We start from the raw sequence: 6009 nt of genomic DNA, 5'->3' as shown, positions 1-6009 counted from the left end.
TGTCATCACAGAAAATGTGTTTCAGTTTAAAACTTGAAATCTATAGGCCCCAGTTGCCTCAGTTCTCCTCCAGTAGTGCCTTCCAGTTCTTGCTGTTTCTAATGAGACTGCTGAGACGGCGTTAGCAGGATGTGGCCAAGAGACACAGTTCAGTTTTTCTGCAGGGTCACTTTATCATGGTGCTTTCAGAAGCTCATAAAAAGAGTATATGGATAAATTAAACTCACCAGGCTTCTCTCATGATTGCAATGTGTTTCTAACTTGAAACTTTAAAGTGAGGAATACTGTAGCCTAATCAAAATATTTGTAAAAACTGCTCATGCACAGTGATTCCACGTATTTGCACATCCCTCTTAGGTCTTTTTTAAGACACCTTTCACATTTTTCAAATAACTATATTTATTTTTGTCAAGTTACTACCTCCATCTTTAAGAGCAGCCATTTCTTCTTCAGTCATAATTGGCAAACTAACCCTCCCATAGCGGTACGTCGCTGGAATCCTCTTACAATAATATTCTCACACTCAATCTCTAAATCCAGTTGTGTGTGCACGTCTGTCTGTTGACTAAATGTATGTTGGATCTGCTCTCAAGACCAGACTGACTCACCGTCCCTGGTGTAACCTCTTCGGCTGCATTTGCAGGCGGCTTTCGCCTGAGCCCCCCAGCCCCTCCAAGTCTCTAGAGGGGGAGAGCCCAAACTCCCGATGCCGCCGCACACGCCGGAGGTCTTGTGCGGGTGGATGAAGTCTAGGTGAGGCTCAGGGTATTACCATTCAGGGCACTGAGAAGTAATCCCAAATCCTGGTTTTCCTAAGCATCCAGGGGAGACTTTGATCTCGGGCTGCTCAAAGGAAGGCTAGGGCCAGCAACGCAAATGGGAAATGGTGGCTCTCGGCCATGCATATGCTTAACCACCGCTCCATTCAGACACAGCCCGAGGCCTTGTCACCAACCCCCTTTATGCCCTAAATGGCCACTTTTAGCAGCCTTTCCCAAAGTGATTATGATTCCCCCAAATTCTTATTTATTTAATGCTATTTTTTATATCTTGGTAGCCTGTCACTTCTCTAATGCACAGTGCTACCCCTTTCTCTTTCACCAAACAGTGCCTATCTTTTAAACCCCTGTTGTAGTAATAACAGAGATTTGTCATGTCTCTGCTATCTCTGCAGTATCTGATTTAACACAGAATAAAGTTCCTCTTTTTTTTTTTTTTCTTGTGGGGGTGGGTTCCCTGTTTAAATGGACAACATTTCAGCTGGTTTTCACTAAGCGTACTTCATACCCTTATTGGGTTAGGGCAGCCTTCAATCTCTGCTCCTACCGTGTTAGCTAATCATTACAAAGTACTGATTTGGAATTGGGATTTGGCTATGGCATAACAGGTAAATCACTGAATTGCTATGTGCTGCTCTTACCATATCTATCCCGCTTCATGTGCACCTTTAGTGACATCCTGCTTAAAATTTTTCACCTTCCTTTAACCTTTCTCACAGTCGTGTATTTATTCTCCTAAATAATAGCCACATTAAAAACATTCAAGGCTGGTAAGAGAATTCCTGAGCCGTAGGGACACATATAAAACCCAGCTCCTTTCCACCATCCAGACATTACAGCTAGAATGTTTGTGATTTATTGAGACAGCCAGAAATTGATTTCCCAAATGTAATTTAATTTTAAATTCATTGGGCATTTATGAAAATGGATGCCAGATATAGAATATATTGTCAAGAAGCAAGCAAATGTAATAAATTCCTAAAAGTAACGTAACCTCATATCTTCCTATTATGTGTAAAAACATTCTCTGGAGGGGAGAACACCACCTCTGACTCAACGTTAAAACCTTTTCAATATGGCAAATAGTTTTAATGTATTTTTTAAATGGTCCCTAGCATTATATACACTGTGTGCACTTACTGCATTAGTAAAACTGAAAAAATATTTACTTAGTCCATTTGATGGATGGAGGCACCATAAGCTGTTATTTTGAACGAGGCATCTAAACTTTTACAAATGTCTGAAATTCTAAATTTCTGTCAAATATAACACAAGTATAAAATAGTAATAGGTTTTGATACTCAAGAACAACAAAGGGGTAGGTTAACCATATCTTCTGAATCTATCTGAAGAGTTAATGTGATACAGCACATCAATAAAGACTGGATGCATAGGCATCTTTTTCTGCACTAGCTTTGGGTCTGGTTTTGTGGTTTGAATGTTCAGAACTGGTGAAAACGGAGAGACAAAGAGAAAGCCTTACGTAAGCTAAAGAAGCGAAAAGCGAGCTTTAAACAAATACGGAGCCACCTTTTGCTCTGGCTGATGTGAACCCTGTTACTTGTTTGCAGCACCCCAGTTAGGAGTGGTGCCCCTGTGTGCCCGCGGCGCTTGCAGGGTATGATGTCACCCTGGCAGCCACGCTGCTCAGATGTGAGGTCACGTTTGTCACCGCTCTGGTCTCAAGCTGCCTGCATCCACGCTGCTTGCACCAGGAACTGTTTTGAATTCAAGCTGCTCCTATATGAAATTTCTCCTCCTGGAGAGCCAGCTGGCTTCCCTGAAGTGCAAGGTAATACTGGTGATCAGGAAATTTGTTCTTTTGCTTTTATGACAGTACAGACACGTCCTGTGTAGACATAAGCAGATGGGACCGACAATTTGGAGTTAATTGCACACCTGAGGCACAGAAAATAGATGGGATGAGGAGAGCGATAATAAATCACAAAGTTGCATATACTAATATGAGCAGCTTGATGGTTTCCAGTTCAGCCCTAGATGATAAATAGAAAACTTTTTTTTTTTGTAAAACAGTGGGAGCATTTTAAAACAGCAAATAAGAAGGGGAATCTTGGAAAGCTCATCTAAAAGCATGATACACATACACACCAGTATTTGCATGTTTGGGGGAATGCTTATCTTCATGCAACATCTGCACTGGGCATTTGTTGTGTTGCCATGTTTCTTGATACAAACAAAATACTTTAATTTATCTCTAAACAGATTCAGGACTCAAAGAGAAATTCTGTGTGTGTGTGACCCTGAAAATAATGCAGGATTTTCTCCAGTGCCTGTGAAACTTCTGGGCTGCGGTTCAGTTCAAGATGAAGACATGTCCATGTTTGTGTCTACATACAAGCTAGGTGTTTTAATTCCAGTAGAGTTTGGGAGGGGAGGCTTGCATCAGTTGTATCTGAGGTTCTTCTGGTGTATGAGACGTTCAGATAGGGCTGGCCAACCTGGCACACAACCTACAGGACTATAGTGCCCTTCTGGAGCTGCAGCTGGAGACAAGATGGGGTAGCCTGTAGCCTCTCAAATGGTACTGGGTGCCAAGACAGCTGAACTGAGAGCTGGAGATCTCCTGAGGTTGACCCTAAGCAGATAGCTGATGACCAATTAAATGAATCAATGTCTAGACTCCTTTGAATACACTGACCAAGAGCTCAATGAATTCTGTGAACATCTAATGCCACTTGAGAGGATGTCTCTACCTGCTCTCAGGCTACCCTTCTGGAAAGGTATCAGGTCCAATATGTCCTGTGCCGTATCTGCTAGCTCCAGAGAGATGTCTCAGACACCTTAGGGGGTCTCACATTGCTGTAGATGCCAACGTGTAGGCAACTGAATCAAGCCGTGGATCTCCATTGACTGTAACAGGAATGCAGGCACTTTTAGTTGCCTAAATACAGGCCCTTGAGATGGCCGTGGGCACCAAAGGCGTCCTCGGAGGCTGACTGGCATGATGGAGGGTCTGCAGAAGAGCCAAACATTCCTGGAGCTGCCTGTGGGGCTGGACACCTCTCCCCAGCCCAGGTCCCTCGGTGGTGACAGATGCCTTATCCTTAGGCAATTAAATCCTGCACTTAGCCTGTGTGCGGATACTTAGGTTTGGGTGTCTGCCTGGTGCACTGGATCCCACCCCTCCTCACTTCATTGAACTTCGACTGGGTCTGAACATAGAAGATATATTTTGCGAATACGTGTTTTTCCCAAATGGGATGAAAGATTGGGAGGATTCCTGAGTCTTTAAATGACCTGCAGGTTTAAAAACAAAGCAGAAAATGTAAAGTGTACATACGACATTAAAAATCACCAGGTATTTTTCCAAGAATTTCCCTACTTTTCTGCATAAGAGTAAAGAAAACAGAAAATACTCATTTTAATGTTGATTTGAGGGAAAATTGTCATTGTCAAGCTTAATGCCATCCACTCTTCTTCCTCCCATTTGACTTCCCTTCACTTCTCCACATTGGCTTTGCCAGGCAAATGCAGACAAACCCAACGCCATGGCTAAAATGGTTTAACAGTAAGGAAGCATTTGGGCCCAGGGCTTTGAAGGCCTATTGACAATGTTAAATACACCAACATGCTTAATGACACTTGGGGTTTTTTTTGCCTATTATTTCTCATTTTTAAATAGCTTGAAATAGAAGTGAAAATTTAACAAACAGTTGTTTAGGCAGGTGCTATTGATTTTAACTGAATGGTGTGAGGCCCTAAGGTTCCTTTTCATTATTAGGCATTTGACTTGCTCTCTTTGTGCTGTTGGTGAGCTTCTGAGTCCCAGCTCTACACAAATATTGTTACTAAAAGTGCTCAGACAGGTCCTCTTCCTGCCAGTCTTTCATAGAAACCAACTAAACATGCATTGGAAGTGTCAAGAGTCAGAATTTAATGCAACAAAAATGTATCAATCAAATCTTGCTACTGCTCCTTGTAAGGACAAGTGTAGAGTGAAAAATTTTTTCATTTTCAAACTCAGGAGTCATGCCCTATGACTCTGAATCCAACATAACCTGGTGAAAACACGCTTGTCAATATTTTCTTCATTGACTCTACTAGGATCTGCCCTACTACTATACACAAGGGGTGCTGTGAAGGAGCATGGGATGTGATGGACATCTGATTTTGTTATACTTAGATTAGATCTGACTTTGAGTCTAGACACCAGAAGGAGATTTTTAGTGATGTTGGGGTTAACAAACACAGGAATGTTGCTCTGATTAACTCTCAATTCAAGGGCAGTTTTACACTCCTATTCTATCCACAGGAAGGAAAGAGAAGTGCCCTCTTCTGCAGGCGCCTTCATATTCTGGATCCGGCTGCCAGATGAGAGAGTGCTCAGAATCTCCCGCATTTTCTCTTTCCCTAAACCCTACATTCATTTTCTCTTTCCCTAAGCCTTCTATTCCTCTGCCTTTGCTCTGCATGAGCCTGGAGAGCCATCGTCCCACGTCCTCCCCAGAATACAAAGCACCCTCAGTGCATGACCCCACTCCTTGGCCAAATGCTGAGTCCTTTTCTTCTGCTCTGAGAGCTTGTTCTGCATGACAGTGCTTGTGTCTTTAACACGTCTTTTGTGTGGCAAGTTCTGCCCCAAGATTTGCTATGGATCTCCCTTCGAGGTCAATGGATGTGGTAAGTATGTCTGCATAGCTCAGCCTTGCTTTACTGTAAGTGCAAAGAAAGGCGAAGTGCTCGGGTGTGATAAATGTGTCATTCTTCACCCTGGATGCTGGCTATCACAGCTACTGTAGCTCGCTGCCTCCTCAGAGGGAAGAATGAGGGCACAGCTTGCTTTGCCCCCAGCCCTTCTCCTACTCTCATCCTCCCAAGCATCACATAGAGTCACATATAGAGTGGGACTGTCACAGATGTCCTTATTCCTCCTTCCTTATCACAAGGGACCGGATCGAACCAGATCCGCTGATGCGTTTGGAGTTAAGCGATTTTAGGTCACAGGGTTTGCTTCAGCCAAGCTGAAGATTCAGCTTCAGCATATTTCAGCTGCAAGCGCCTATGTCCATGGACTTCAGTGGGAGCTGTGTCTGCGAATAGACCTGAACCTGCAAATATTCAAGCTGGCAAAAGAAACTGGACTTGATTCAGCCCCTAACACAACCTATAATTCCATTAAAGAGGCAGAAGGAGGACATGCCTGTCCCGTTTCTTTTGCCACTAGGTACTTTTTTGTTAGTTTTGTGGCCACACATTTAATGGCGCGTTG

This window comes from Aquila chrysaetos, chromosome 26 (genome assembly GCF_900496995.4).
Source record: "Aquila chrysaetos chrysaetos chromosome 26, bAquChr1.4, whole genome shotgun sequence".
NCBI lineage: Eukaryota > Metazoa > Chordata > Aves > Accipitriformes > Accipitridae > Aquila > Aquila chrysaetos.
Note: the sequence above shows the minus strand (reverse complement) of the source record.